Source organism: Vicia villosa, linkage group LG5, assembly GCF_029867415.1.
Source record: "Vicia villosa cultivar HV-30 ecotype Madison, WI linkage group LG5, Vvil1.0, whole genome shotgun sequence".
Taxonomy (NCBI): Eukaryota; Viridiplantae; Streptophyta; class Magnoliopsida; order Fabales; family Fabaceae; genus Vicia; species Vicia villosa.
In genome coordinates this window covers 141,186,675-141,204,003 of record NC_081184.1, presented here as the reverse complement: position 1 = coordinate 141,204,003, position 17,329 = coordinate 141,186,675, and positions in this window count along the sequence as shown.

The window sequence follows — 17,329 nt, the reverse complement described above, 5'->3', positions numbered from 1 at the left end:
AACAATTCCATGCTATACATTATGCGAGCAAAGTTTTAAATGAGGCACAGGTTAACTATGCCACTACCGAAAAAGAATTGCTCGCAATTGTATTTGCATTGGAAAAGTTTCGCTCTTACCTCATTGGTTCTAAAGTGGTGTGTTATACTGATCATGCCGCAATCAAATATCTTCTCACCAAGCCTGATTCAAAACAGAGGCTTATTCGGTGGATTCTTTTGCTTCAAGAATTCGATCTTGAAGTGAAAGATAAGAAAGGTACAGAAAATTTGATTGCGGATCATTTGTCTCGGTTAGTGAATACCGAGGTGACAAACAATGAAAAAGAAGTGAGGGAAGAATTCCCCGATGAAAAACTGTACATGGTACAAGAAGTTAGACCCTGGTTCGCAGATATGGCTAATCATAAAGCATCTGGCTGGATACCGGAGGATCTAACTTGGAATCAAAGAAAAAAGTTTTTAAACGATGCTAATTTTTATGTTTGGGATGATCCTCACTTGTTTAAGTTGAGTAGTGACAATCTTTTGAGAAGATGTGTCGCGGATGAGGAGACAAAAAGCATTTTGTGGCATTGCCACAATTCGCCGTATGGTGGTCATTTTAATGGTTTGCGTACGGCCACAAAAGTCCTTCAATCGGGATTTTGGTGGCCTACTTTGTTCAAAGATGCTTACCACCATGTTGCCTCATGCGACAGTTGTCAACGAACTGGTGGAATAGGGAAAAGAGAGGAAATGCCCCTCCAAAGTATTGAAGAAGTAGAAGTATTTGATTGTTGGGGCATTGATTTTGTTGGACCTGTAATACGGTGAACTGACTTTTACTTTTTATAAGCAACAATGTTGCGGTGAGCAAGAGTCGCCACCGACTTTTATTTTATCCAATTAGGAAAGGTATAAAAGAACAGGAAAGACCTTTTTTGAAAAGAGATTGAGTTCGGGGGGTAGGTTATGAAAAGGGAAGGTGTAAGCACCCTTTTCATCCGTAGTTATCTACGGGCTCTTAGTTGCTTGGCTCACTTTTGTTTGAAATGTTTGAAAAAAGGTGGCGTGTGTGTTTGGAAAAACAGTTTGATTTTGAGAATCTCTGAAAAGACAATGTTAGAAAACATGGTGTGAAAAGCGTTTGATTTGGTTTGTTGTGAGCAAGCACTTAAGAGTTCCTACCCTAGTTCGTAAAGTCTTTCCCATACTTTAAAGTTTTCCTTGGGCGATAGTACTATCCATACCATTTGAGGGTAGGTAGTCCTATACATTGGATGTGCGGGTCATCGAAGGGTCATCGAATCGTCATAGAGACTATCCATACCATAAAGAGGGTAGGAAGTCCTATGAGATGTGAATAGTCATAAAGGCAACCAGTAGGGATACCTTAGCGTTCGAAGGGACAATCATCATTTAATCGAAGGCAACTCGAGGGACGAGATCATTTCATCGTAGGCAACTCGAAGGGACTATGATCTTTATTCCAAAGGGACATTGATGATTTTGAATCGTAGGCAGCATATGCTAAGGTATCCCTACGCTCGAAGGGACTTGACTATTTTGATCGAAGGCAACTGAAGAGGGGTTACCCTAAAGGTGAGTGAGTGCAAGTGTGTTGATTCAGATATATTATCTTGAGGTTAAATTAGCTAGCGATTGCTTTTATTATCTTATATCATCATACAAACCTAAGGCATTCATCTAAGCAATAGAATACGGAAAAAAAAAGTGCGGGAAAGTAAATAGACTTATTTAAATATTTACATTTTAGACCTATATACATTCTAATATCTAGATAAAAGCAATAAAATAAACAAACACGCGCCATACACGAGATTTCGAGATGAGAGAAGAAATCGGGAGAAAGTAAAATATTTTTGTTAATTAGAATCCTAATTTAATTAAACTAATTCTAGTATTTCCCCAAAAAGGACCGAGTTAAAAATTTAATCGAAAACATAGAATTATTTTTGGTATTTTTTTTTTATAATCAAATATTTTAAACATGATTAACCAACTAAAATAAATATCCTCATTATCTACCCTAATCAATTATTTAATAAAATTACCAAACAAAAGATTATATACATACTTCTTCTAAAATCTAAATTAAATTAGTTGTTGAAACTATTTTTTTTTGATTTTATATCATTAGGGGTTAATTTATTAATTAATTAATTAGTTAATAAGTGAAATTAGGTTAGTTTAAATAATTAAACAAAAAAAACAAAGCAATTAATGATAAAAAAAAAACGAGTGATCCAGTATGATGGATCCATGATGGTCCTCAGTAGACCTGTCTCCTGATCCTTCAGATCTAGTTTCAATATAGATCCAGCGGCTGGGATTGGAGACTGTACGATGCACCTGCATGAGCTAGAAACGCCTGATCTGTAACAAGCAAATGTTGTGAAAAAATAAAGGTCGTAGTGAGGGATCGAGCCTGGGACACCAGCATTACCAACCTTCCGCTCTCACCAATAATGCCATCAGTTTTTGTTGTTAGTGAACTGGATCATGAAAATAAATATAATAACATACGCGTAAATCAAAAAGTCAGAATGTAGACCGAGTGGACCCCATTGTTCAACGAATAAACCAATCGTGAACGGAGAGAGGCAGTGCACGGTTGACCGGCCAATAACTGAGATGCACGTGTAGTCAATGTTTCAAAGATCCTGTTCATCATCTTCATCAAGGATACCTGCGGATTTTTCCATGGAAGTTGCTGCGCTTTTTCCTGCGAATTTTCATGAGTATTCCTATACAGATTCAAACTAAAAAAATACACGTTAGAAAAACTCAAAGGGAACCCAGATCCACTCAAAATTCCCTCCTGGTCATGAATATAGCATTAGTTTTCGATGAATCTTCTTTCATCATCGAATTCGAAGGTGGAGCTCCCTTATGCCCTAACCATGGCAAACTATGATCTATGCGTTAAAGCTCATGTTTAAGGGTTCAAACCTCTTCTAAACCAAGCCACAAACTCAAAAGAACGGTTATATTACGTTAAAACATGCAAAAATATGAATTACAAAAATTCGATTTGTATATGAATATGATGAACGTGATACATGCATTCCGGGTGTTATGAAGCTTAGTTATTGATTAACCTTACCCTTTAGTACCTTTGAAGTGGATTGGGATGGTTGCAATGCTTTGAAAATGACTGGAGTAGTGTACACGAATTGGCCTCTTTCTTTGAGAATTTTGCAACTATGATGCTTGCCTCCTTGGAAGAATTTCGTCGTCCCCTCTTGTGTAATGTTTGTGCATATATATGACCATAGAATTAGGTTAACTCTTATGGAAAGAATCAAGCCTTTTGATTGAAAAATATTTGACTTCATTTTTGTATTAAAACTTTCTTTCTTGGATTGCATTCTATTTCCATGCTCTTTCCACGTATTATTGGTCTTCTCAATCAATTTAAATTGATCAAATATTTATGGAATCCATCACATAATATTTCTCATTATTCATCCATGATTTGATTTTCATTGAAATTAAATAAATAAAATCAACTATAAGTGAAACAAAAACATGGAATAAATAATATTTGATCTTATGGGCCCTTTGGATGATTAAAATAAAACCTCATGAATTAAATCAAATATCTTTATATTTACTTGATTTATTTAGATTTTAAATAAATAAAATCCAAATAAAATAAATAAATATCATAAAAATAGGGATCCTTTGAAGCATATGGGAAACCATGAAGTCCACTTGAGGTGTCAAAAATCTCTTTTCATTGAGAAGAAACAAAACCCTAATCGGGGCCCTTTTGCCTAGGAGAAGGATGAGTATGCTCAATTCTTGTACAACCTTGTGAATTAGAAAGTCATGTGAGTCAAAATATCATGGGCAAATTTTGGGGTATGACAGGACCCTTCCCTTCCTCTATGTCAAATGAATACATCTTGGTAGCTGTGGATTACGTGTCTAAGTGGGTGGAAGCGATTGCTTCACCCAAAGCGGATGGTAAGACCGTGATAAAGTTTTTGAAGAAAAATATATTTTCGCGGTTTGGCTCGCCAAGAGTATTAATTAGTGATGGTGGATCTCATTTCTGTAATGCTCCGCTTGAAAAAGTGTTGGAGCAATATGGAGTAAAGCACAAGGTAGCTACTCCATATCATCCACAAACTAATGGGCAAGTTGAGAGGACCAATCGAGAGATTAAGAGAATTCTAGAGAAAACTGTGTCTAGTTCTAGGAAGGATTGGTCAATGAAGTTAGATGAAACCTTGTGGGCGTATCGGACCGCTTTCAAAGCACCGATCGGTCTGACACCATTTCAAATGGTGTATGGTAAAAGTTGTCACCTTCCCGTAGAACTAGAGCATAAGGCATATTGGGCCTTGAAGCTTTTGAATTTTGACCACAAGTTGTGTGGAGAGAGAAGAAAAACCCAATTAAATGAGTTGGAAGAGATGAGATTGCATGCCTATAAGTCTAATTCGATTTACAAAGAAAAGACCAAATTCTATCATGATAGTAAGATTAGAATGAAAGACTTTAAGGTAGGGCAATTAGTTTTACTCTTCAATTCCCGGTTAAGACTTTTTCCGGGAAAGTTGAAGTCTAAATGGTCCGGACCGTTTTTGGTCAAAGAGGTTAGAAGTCATGGGGCTATTGTGATAGAGGACCAAAAATCAATGCAAGAATGGGTAGTTAATGGTCAGAGGTTGAAGGTTTATCGAGGATGCGATTTTAATCGTGAAACTTGTGTTTTATCGTTTGGTGATCCTTGATTGCCTTTGACCGTCGAGCTGACCGACGTTAAACAAAGCGCTTATTGGGAGGCACCCCAATTTGTAAATATTCAGCTTGATTTATGTGTTTTTTACCGTTTATGTTTTTTGCGTTCTGGTCGAGCCAAAATCAGTCTACCGGTAAAGTTTCACATGCTGGTAGAAAGAAAAAATTTTCTGTGTTCTGTCAAGGGCGCTTAGCGCGCTCCTAGCCCGCTTAGCGCGCTTTTGAAATTTTGGAACCCTTCGTTCCAGAGACTTGCGCGCTTAGCGCGCTTCATACCCCGCTTAGCGCGGGTTGGTTTTCAAAAAAAAATATATATATATTTTTGATTTTGGGCCCTTTGTCTTTGACCCGGCCCAACACGAATTCTGGGTGAGGGAAGTAGGGTTTGGAGGTTTGGTTGCCTCATTTCCCCCATTTTCTTCTCCTAGCTTTCTTTCTTTCTTTCTTTGCTTACTTTTTGTTTTGCTAATTAATCAAAGTTCTTGTGCCTTCTTCATCATCACCAAGGTAATGTCTTCATCTTCTTCTTCTTGTTTCTTTTCTCTTATGCTTGCATTATATATTAAGGTTTAATTTGTGATTTTAGGAATATATGATTTGGTTAGGGTTTTGTAAATTGAAAACATAGTATAGATCATGTTTCCTGTGCCTTATAAGTGTTTAATCTGAATTTGGGTGTTGTTGAAGCATGGCTGAACCCCTGGTTCGCAGGGGATTTTTTCTGCAAATCGCAGAGCCCGCTTAGCGCGGTAGGCGCGCTTAGCGCGGTCTGGGGATTTCAGAAAAATCCCCTCTTCTGCCTGTTTTTGTTTGATGCAGGGAGGAGTGGAATTGTCTTTGCTTTTTCTTGGGCTGTTTATTATTTTTTTTGTGTTATATAATGTGTTAACATATTGGTTTTTGTGTGCTATTTCTTTAATCATTTCAGATGGGACCGAAATTCCTGGGCTCTAAGAAAAGAAAGACCGGAACCGAAGGTGGCAGTTCTTCTCAAGCACCTAGGGCTATTCCGTTTAATCAAAACCGTTTTAAGAGTCATGTTCAGGAGGCGAGGTATAAGAAGTTAGAGGTTAGGACATGGTGGCCAGAGCGAATTGTGAGGATCAATCCTGAGGGAACCTATGGGTGGTGTCATCGCACCATTAAGGAGTATGGTTGGCTTAGACTTTGTGAGCCTGCACCTAAGTTTCATTTGGAGATTGTAAGAGAGTTCAAGAGAGAAAAAGAAAAAAAAAATGAATGAAAAGAAAAAGAAAAAGAGAAGAGCTTTGTATATAGCTAGTTCTTTTAAAATAAAAAGATGAACTCTTGAGCAATAAAATTGTGTGATCGGTTGATAAGGATGTGTGGATATAATCATGATTTGAATGCTCTCTTAGGAATTGACCCCTTTTGTTTCAATGGCCTTGAGAAATGACACTTCCTTGTTAACCAACCCAAGTTTCAACCCTTAAGTCTTTGTGATTCTTGCTTTTACGCTTTTTATATAAATGTTGTGTAGATGATTGCATAATTAATTCTGGATGTTGGCGACATTGTTGTGTGAGTGTTAGGTCCTCAATTTTGTCTCTTACTAGAGAAGTGTGTAGGTTGTGATTCAATTTTGAACTTATTTTGTTTTAGGAGCTGTTTACATCAATTGTGTATTTAGTATTAGTATCTCAAGCATGGTATTATTTGAGCAAGGGTGAGATGTTGCTTGTGTGCTTATGGAATTTGAACCACCCATTTGTTCTTGTCTTAGCTTGTGCTCTCTTGGTTTTGCTTGTTGATTGTTTTTGTGTTTGTTTTCGTTTGAGGACAAACAAAGGTTTAGTTGGGGAGAGTTGTTAGTTACCAATTTGTGTAAATATCTTAGGTAATTTTTGGTAACTCTCAAGTCTTTTTGTGGTTAATAGTAGTATTTTATTGTCATTTGGTATATATTTATTCTTATATTTATATTATTGTTGAATAGTTCTTATCTTTGCAATCTATGTTGGATTTTGTAGTTTTTATAGATAATTGGAAGCTGGGACCATGGAAAAAGCACTTTGAAGATGTTCCAAGACCAAAGCCAAGGATTGCTGAAAAGAGGTAGCGCGCTAAGCGAGGTTGAGCCCGCTAAGCGCGCTTTTGAAGAAAAGAAGGAAGTTCTGGCAGAGAGTTCCGCGCTAAGCGAGGTCTGGACCCCGCTTAGCGCGGTTGGGCGGTTTAAGCAATTATTGATAGCGCGCTTAGCGGGCTGCACCGCGCTAAGCGCGGTCTGCGAAACTTTGTTTATTTGTTTATGGGCCAGATCACTTTTGTGAGAGTGGGAGATATTTTAGAGAGAAACAAGAGCAATATACACTGTAGCAAATATAGAGTTGAAGATTGGAAGCCTTGATCGTCGATTAATCGCCATTTGATGCTTGTTGATCTTCATCCTTACCTTCTTGTGCAAGCTACCATTCTCATGGATAGCTAAACCACTTTTGTATCAAGATAAGATGTAATCTTCCTAGCCTTTTGTATGTTTTTCTTGTGAATATATGTGTATGAACAAGTGATGATCAATATAGATGGTTTAGTTTGTTTATTAAAGCTTTTCCTTTGGTATAAATGTTTGAGACATCAATGTTTGTATCTAGACCTAACTAATCATCTTTCAAACTATAAGTTGCAGACATGGATTTAGAGTTTGATGTTTACTAAGTATCGGTTCTTAAAACGTTATTTGTATTGTTTAAACGGTGGAGAAATCGTCGGTTAAACAATACGGTAAATCTAACTATATCGTTGCGGACACGGACGATATAGGTGTCGATACGTAATTATATTGATCGTTAGCAAGTTCATAAGCATCTATTTATAAGGAAACATACAAATTTAGGTCGATGAAATCGAATCTTGATACATTTTCTTTAACTTAGAACTTTCATTAATTTACTCTTTGCTACTAAAAGAATTGAATGATCTTTTGCAAACCTAAAACTAAAGTAACATTAACTCAAGACAAAATAGGCTATAGAACGGCGGTGATATCGCAATAATCCCTGTGGATACGATATAAACGAAAAGTACACCACAATACTCTTTCAACAAGGGTGGCCTTTAAGAGCGCTTTTTTAGGAAAAAGCGCTCTTAAAGCCCACCCTATAAGAGCGCTTTTACAGAAGCGCTTTCGTATGTTGCGTTTTTTTTTTTAATTCATTTTTATTAATCTTTGGCAGCGCTTTTACTTAGAAGCGCTTTAGTAGGTTTGTGAGGTTTTTTAATGTGCAGCCTGTAATTTAATCCTCCCAGTCGACCTGTAATATTTTCGACCTGTAATATTTTCGACCTGTAATTTATTTTCGACCTGTAATTTATTTTCGACGATATTATTTCAGCCATCAGTAAGACAATATATATACCAAAATTATATATATACATCATATATTACAACATCAATAATGTTATATAAAATTGTAAGTAAATCGACACAAATCCTACATGAAAAAGTGCTTAATGTAAAAATGACTCAAATCCTCTTTTATTTCTTCCAACTTAAGTTTCGGGTATGTAGCGGCACGGAATTCGTCAAGGTACTACAAAACAAAAAAAAATATGAATGATACATTTAGTTAAATGTAATAAGTTATATGAAATTATCTTAAGTTATAAATTCATACCGTGAGCGGAATCTCTAATTGATTTGCCTGAAGGATTTCTTTTATATACCTCAATACAAAGTATCCGCAATCGTAACTGTTTCGCTGTTGCGGACACTACATAGAAAAACAAATAAGATTCTATAGTTGTGCATTGTTTTATCAAGTAGCATAAATATATTATAAGCAACATTGTGAAAAATAATGTACCTGCACTTGGATCCAAGTAATGTTGCTAGATTTAGTTCGGGATACCTGTGCGTCCCGTTGACTTCGGAACACTTGTATTGATCTAATTAACAAATATATAAAAGCATATGTTTAGATCAATCCCACAAATAAGTAAATATATATATAAATATACACGAATATATATTTAGAACGATCCCACTTACAAATCAACGATGTCCTTCATGGCCTGATAATTGGTCCATTCACCGTTTACCGAATTCAGATAATACACGACTTCCTTTATAGGGTTGATAGCAAGCAGCAACCAGTGTGCTCTATAAATAAAAACAATAGGTTATATGAAAATTTTGCTATTAACAAAAGAAACAGAGATTAGATGAACAAAGAATGAGAAACTAACCCTACTGGTCGGGTATTATACGCCCAAAGATGCAGACATTCTGTGTTGCCGGTGGACATGAATCTATCGACTAATCGCTGTCTAACTGATTCCCGTTCCGAAGCAATTGCCATTCCGCTGCAGTGGGCGGAAGACACGAAACGGAATCTGTTAGACAACGGAGTCCCGCGCAACACTCTGTCATACAACAACCTTAAATAAAAACATAACAAACATTAGATTATTTTCATTGAAATGTGTAAATAAATTATATTGTGAGACTAATTAAATAATATATCGGATGAGGGAATATTACCGGATGTATGAGTGCATGTTATTGACGCCTAGTTGATCATGCTTAAAAATCTCCTCCAAGTCATCAAGTTCAATAAGTGACTTGAATTCAATACCGAAGACACTCTCATCCATAACGATTTCACGTAAAGCACCGTCCTTCAAATCGGACATATCAACCATTGTTGCGAGCGTCGACCGGTACCGAGGCACAAAAGCACCGCCTTTTTTTCCCGCTGGCTTCGGAGGACCAGTGGGTGGTACGGTACGAACATGCTGCGTCACTTGTTGTGACTCCCGAGCGGATGCCTAAAAATCATATAAGTTAGGTAAAATATAAAATCATGCAGATTTAGATTCAGATTAATTATTAACACTTTAAATGTACCTCTTTTAGTGATGCAACAGACTCCTCCTCCTGTAAAATCCCTTTACCCTTATTTGCGGGTTTTATAGGAGCAATCTAAAATTAAAATGTAAAAAATAGTTAATAAACGGTTTAGAATTGACATTCGAAAACTAAATGATTTCTTAATCGTTTTCAATATACCTCATCACTAATGACAATGAGCTCCGAGGGCCATGCAACAAATGATCCTATTGCATCTCGCAGCAATGTCGTCTCTGAGACCAAGTCAGGTACCGGTAGCATCGCATCATGATCTACTACAACATCCACCGATACTTTCAGGTGTCCATCCGGGAGCGGTCTATGGTGAAGTAAATCTCCCACAGTGTTGTGCACTTTTCCCTTGCCAACTAGGCGATAACACGGTGCCGATAAGAATAGTTGGCAAGAAGAAATGCCCTAAACCAATAGTAAATATAAAGTCATTATCGTTAACAAAATAGAACAATTTGTAAGGAAATAGAACAATTTGTAAGAAATACCTCGGGAAATTTTCTTTGACCGTTGAAACTAGCTTTATCACTAGTTTCTCTCACCGATGCAGTATTGCACTTTTCTCTCATATACAAATCTTTATCTTTTTGCAATGCAGAGACTTGTGCTTGCAATTCCGCCAACTTTTGCAACACTTCTTCATTTGAAGGATTTCTTCTCCTAGGATTCTTGTAATAAGAGGTTGGAGTCACACCATGACCCTTACCCCTCACCCGACCGGGATACTCAGGAGCATGTAGGGCTCTACTAAGTACGCTCCTATCATCATGATCCTCACCGGTGGACACCGATTGCGACAAGGTCTCCTGTAATTCATTTATATTTCAATAATTATTAGTGGAGATAAAAAATCATTTATATATTAAAAAACATTTGATTTAAATAAAGACACAGTATTATACTTACACATTCAGTATACACTCTCTGAACTTCGGGATCGACGGCTTGATTCTTGCCCACCCGAGCTTCCCTCCACAACACATGTACAGGAAGTGAGGTTTCCTCACTTTTAGACTCCTCCAACTATGCATTGACACAAATCGCAAAATCGTCAAATAAAACACATTTAGACAATTAATTAAAACGCATTTCTATTTACTTACAATTTTATCCTCCAAGCGTGCATATCCCATACGCCCTTTTTTGTATGGATATGCGGGTTTTGATGCTCTCGCGCTATTTGTGACACTCCTTTTCCGAAAAGCTTCATCTCTTTGATTTACAAACTTAACCCAATCTTCTTCATCAATGAAGATCTTATACTTTAGTGGTCTTCCCGGCGCCTCTTCAAGAAAGTTTCCATCTTTATCCTTAAGATAGTTATTTGTCAAAAAAGCTTTCCACCCTCTATATCTTTTTCCGGCCAAACTAAGTATGTACTTTTTACGCTCATCTGGTATGTCAAAGGTCCTCTGCAAAAAAACATACGCATAGTGTGTTAGTATAAGTAATGTAAACAATTTATCGTCAATATAATAACAACAACCATATATGGTATATACCTGAAGCTCTTCCCAAATCGCCTTTTTTTTATTATCCAAGTCGTCACTCTTCATATTCCATTTAGCTACGGAGATTGGAATATGCATACGAACAAGTGTACCAATGTAACTTGTCAACTTTGCAGAATTAGGACCAATTGGTTGGTTTTCAGAATTCCATTCCAAAGGGTATACTAATCCTGGGTCTCTATGTCGTATGATTCCCTTCATAATCGTGATGCCTCGTGCAACTTCTTTTGCTTCAGTATCAGGTGGAGCATTTGTATCCGGAGCATCTCTTTCTTGTGAGTTTTCTTGTGAGTTTGCAGGTGGAGCATCTTTATCTGAAGCCATTGAACCTGTATCAAACAAAGTAAAGCACATTAGTACACTATTAATAAGCTTACAATCTATACAAGTCAAACCATGCATGAACAAGTGTATCGGAAACGAAATCGGTACAAATCAAAATGAGCGTCAAAAAAGAAAGTTGTCGGAATTGAACGAAATTTACATGGCTATGGTAAAACGTCCCCACGGACTCAAAAATAAAGTCGGTTTTCTGAAATTCAGACCCTAAGCCCGACTTTTGATTACGGGCAGAAGCAAAACCGATAAAAAAACAGTCCCGAAATGTAAAGATAAGTGCATGAGCAGCTCCGGAATCGTCAAAATAGTATATTTACATGTAAAAAAGTCGACAAACGGATACATGGTTCAAAACAAATTAGTCGGTAAAAATTGAATAAAATAATCGGTACAAATTGAATAAAACAATCGGTACAAATTGAATAAAACAAATTGAATAAGTACTATACTATTGAATAAAACAATCGGTACAAAGTGAATAAAACTATTACCTTTATCACTAACGTCTCTTTCTTTTCTTGGTAGGATTGTGTTCAACGCGTCTCTTAACAACGCGGACGGTTGGATTAATCCAAATACCCTCATTATGATCATTTCTAGTACAAGATTCATTCTCATTTTGATCGCTTCTTGTACAAGAATCAATGCCAACACCAATATCACCTTGATCTTCAATGTTTTCATCAACTATTTTGTTAGATAAAAGCACTATAGAGCATTTCGTACTTGAAGGATCATTGACATAGAACACTTGTTTAGCTTGAGAGGCTAGAATGAAAGGCTCATCTTTGTACCCTACCCTATTGAGATCCACTTGCAAAAATCCTGACTTATCCATTCGTATGCCACTATTATTTTCAACCCACTTGCAACCAAATACAGGAATCTGAAACTTCGCGTAATCAAACACCAAAATGCGCTCGATAACCCCAAAATATGACAAATTTGCAAATTTCGGATTTAAGTCATTCGCACTTGATATGCGCATTGCTTCAGCCACCAAGGTAACACCACTATTTTGCATAGTACTTTTATCATCCTGTTCTTTGGTATAAAATGTGTATCCATTAATTGCGTATGCGCTATAAGAAAGCACAATTACAGTTGGACCATAGGCTAAGCATCTCAACCTTTCTGTTACTGAAGCAGGATCTGAACGATACTTTGAATAAATATGATCCCTAAACCACGGTATGAAACTTCGATTGTGCTCTCGTACTATCCAGTTCTCATTTCTATTTGGATTTAAATCTCGGAGAACAATCTTGTGCATTTCAACATACGGCTCAACCTCAATCTCATTGTGCAGAACATACAAGTGCGCTTGATCCCGTTCGACCATTGATACTGTCACAACTTTATTTCCAATTAGCCTTTTTCCTTCTTTTTTTCCGACAATATGAGACTTAGGGAGTCCAATAGATTGAACATTTGACAGATATTCAGTACAAAACTCAACCGCTTCTTCAACAACGTATCGTTCCGTAATACAGCCCTCCGGTCGACTTCTGTTTTTCACGTACCCTTTTAATATTTTCATATAACGTTCAGCAGGGTACATCCATCTCATATAAGCTGGTCCGCACAATTGTGTCTCTTTCACAAGATGCACGACTAGATGAACCATTATGTCAAAAAACGAGGGAGGAAAATACATTTCAAGATCACATAAAGTAACAACTATCTCTTTTTGCATTGTTGGTAAGATCGCGGGATCGACCACCTTACTGCAAATTGACCTGAAGAAGAAACACAGCTTAGTTATTGCGCTTCTTACTTTTTCTGGAAGAATAGAACGTATACCTATTGGTAAAAAATGTTCCATTATAACATGACAATCATGCGTCTTCAAACTCTTTAACTTGAGGTCTTTCATGGACACAAGTCTTCTAATATCTGAAGAGTAGCCTTCTGGAACTTTAACTTCACTGAGAAACTTACACAATGTTTTCTTCTCCTTTCTAGATAGAGTGTAAACAGCAGGTGGCAGATATGTTCGTCTTCCTTTTGTCACGGGTCCCAATTCAGTTCTCATTCCCATGTTTACCATGTCCTTCCTTATGTTAAGGCCATCCTTAGACTTTCCTTGTATATTGAGTAACGTACCTATGACGCTGTCAAATACATTTTTTTCAATATGCATAACATCCAGGAAATGTCTTACGTACAACGACTTCCAATATGGAAGTTCAAAAAAAATTGACTTCTTCTTCCACCCACCCTTGACAAGTGAATGTGCAAAAGGCTTGCCAAACTGAGTGCTCACATCTTTCACCTTTTCAAAAATTTGATCACCTGACAAAAAAGGCGGGGCTGTACCGTGTTCGGCCTTTCCGTTGAATGCTTTTCTCCACCCACGGTAGTGATGATTAGAATTTAAGAATCTACGATGGCCGAGAAAGACATTCTTCTGACAAAGCTCCAATCGTGTCGTATCGGTTTCATCTTCACAAACGGGACACGCCTTTTGACCTTTATTGCTGTACCCGGATAGATTTTCGTATGCTGGAAAATCATTAATTGTTCCAAACAACATCGCCCTCAAGTTGAAACTTTCCTTCCTATACCCATCGTAAACCTCCACACCGTTCTCCCACAAAAACTTTAAATCTTCGATTAAGGGTGCCAAGTATACATCTATGTCATTCCCTGGTTGTTTAGGCCCAGAAATTAGCATAGATAACATCATGTACTTACGCTTCATACATAGCCACGGAGGTAGGTTATAGATCATAAGAATCACAGGCCATGTGCTATGCGAGATACTTTGAATACCATGCGGGTTCATTCCATCAGTAGACAATGACAACCGAAGGTTTCTTGCTTCTTTTCCAAATTCAGGATATTCAGTATCAACTTTCATCCATTGTGGTGAGTCTGCCGGATGTCGCAACTTTCCATCAATAATTCTTTCATCTGCATGCCAAGTCAAGTGTCTTGAATCGGTCTCACTACGATACATGCGTCTAAATCTCGGAATTATAGGAAAATACCATAAGACTTTAGCAGGAGACAACTTTTTCTTATATCGAGGGGCACCACATTTAGGACACTCATTCAACGCTGCATACTCGTTTCGAAACAAAACGCAATCGTTTGGACATGCATGTATCTTATCATAGCTCATGCCAATAGAGGACAACATCTTTTTGGCTTCATACGTTCGATTGGGAAGAACATTATCCTCTGGTAGCATATCTTTCATAAGGGCTAATAACTCTGTGAAACTTTTATCCGACCATCCATTGTCCGCCTTTAAGTTGTACAACTTTAACACCGCAGACAATCTTGTGAATTTTGAACAACCATCATACAACAGTTTCTCTGCATCGCTTACCAACCTCTCAAACATTTTGGGACAATCCGCAAGATCTTCTTCAAGCGCTTCTGCAATCTCTTCGACTCGATCGCAATCGTATGTGTCTGTGCAATCGTCGTTTGAAGCATACTTCCTATTACAACTCGACCCAGCATTCCCGTTACTTTTCTCACCATGCATTGTCCAACATGTATAACTTCTATCAATTCCAAACCGTAGTAAATGGGATCCCAACTTTTTCCCGTCAACCTTATCCCCATAACAGCAACCCAAGCAAGGACACGGCATTCGAAGCGGGTCTTCGGAGTGCGCAACCGCAAACTCAACGAATTTCCATACCCCTTTCTCGTACTCTTTCGACAATCGGTTTGATCTCATCCATGTCTTATCCATGACTTAATTAAGCTAAACAAAAACGGTCAAACTTTCACTCTTCACAAGTAACCCCTATGGCGAATTCAATTCACAAAGTTAGTAAGTACATCACTTAACGATTAACGAAATTGATATCATGTCGGAATAATGAGTATTACTTAATATAATCTAAAAGTTACAAAGTTAGTAAGTTCATCACTTCAAAATCAGAGAATATTCCACATGTCGGAATAATGAGTATTACACTCATGTCTTAAATAATTAAGCTAAACAAAAACAACTAATTATTTAGGAACAGAACGGTATAATGCGTTTCTGTCAATAAAACGCAATGAATCAGAAGCAATAAAACGCAACATATTACGGAATGAATCAGAAGCAATAAAACTCAACATATTACTTTGGCGAGAGAGAACAATATATTACCTGTATAGTAGTAAGCAACTTGTAGACCCACACAATGTAAGATTCTTGAATGAGATCAAACTTTCACTCTTCACAAGTAACCCCTATCAATACAAAAAGAATAAGTCACAAATCTATAACATTGACAACACTAGAAATTGTGTCAATGGAAAGCAATTAATTACCTGTATAGTAGAAAGCAACTTCTTGAATGAGATCAAACTTTCACTCTTCACAAGTAACCCCTATCTAGCAAAGATATTCCTAAAAAATATAAAATAAAAAACTTAATTGAAGAATATAAAAATTAGGTCATAATCCATAGCTTAAAAAAATCAGCATTGTATCATTATGTCAAATTCATTCAAATTCAAGTAAACTCACAAACAAACACAATTTTCAAACCAAAAATGAAACAAGATGCAAGAAGTCACATTGTACCATGAGAAATTGGGTTCAAAACAAGTTCTAAATCCCTAAACCAACATCCCGGACAACCATGATATACGTATAAATTGGCTCTCAAAATTCACTTCAAACAAGTTCAAGATGAAATAATGTAAAATTTGAAAGAGAATAATGTGAATGTTTCCCATCTCATTTCATTTCAGAAATAAATAATGTGAATGTTTCCCATCCCATCTCATTTGAAAGAGAACAACGATCATGTTTTAGAATAAAGATAGCATTTTCATTCTCAATCCCACAAATAAGTAAATATATAAATATACTTCACGAAATAGTATGCCAAAGTTTTCATGTAATCAAAATAACAGTAGAACTTCAAAACTTATACTTTTATATAAAACCTCACGAAACATTGTTCCAATAAGTCAACAAAACCTGAAGCATAACTACCTAACTTAAGTATACTTAAGTATAGTTAAGAGCACAAACCTGAACTAAGGAGAAAGAAGAGTGGTGATATATTGGGAACAAGGTTAAGCAATTTTCTTTTAGAGATTCAGATTCTGCAGATACAAAGAGACAATAAAACAAGATTATAAAAATTGTCTCACCAAATCACCATCTCAAGTAAGAAAATATCATAAAAGTAAGAAAATATTCAATGAAAATTAAACACTCTAAAGACACTTAATCAAACATGTAATATGCTTCATTCTCAAATTGCAGTGCAACCCTTAGTTGAAACCCTTAAAACTAAACCCATAAATCATATTACCTTGCACAGTCAGACGGAGGAGAGAACGACGGTGGTGGCTGGCGACGGAGGGACGAACGTGGTGGCTGGCGACGGAGGGACGAACGGTGGTGGATGGCGACGGAGGGACGAACGGTGGTGGCTGTGGCTGGCGACGACGGAGGGTTTTTCGGTTGCAGAGAAAGTGAGAAACAGTAATAAAAAGAAAACGAAAGAGAGAAAGTGAGAAAGTGAAAGCGTGTTTTTGTTTTTAATTTTTACTAATAAAGGCTACTAAAGCGCTTCTGAAAAGCGCTCTCATAGCCTGGTCTATACCAGCGCTTTTTAGCAAAAAGCGCTCTCATTAAACCCCCCTATAGCAGCGCTTTGAAAAGCGCTCTCATACCCCCCCTTACCAAAGCGCTTTTCAAAAGCGCTCTCATACCCCCCCTTACCAAAGCGCTTTTGAAAAGCGCTCTCATACACCCCCCTACCACAGCGCTTTTCAGAAGCGCTCTCATACCCCCCCCCTCTTTAAGAGCGCTTTTTTAGCGTGTTTTTTTATTTTGTTTTTAGTGCAACCTATAAGAGCGCTTTTTACTA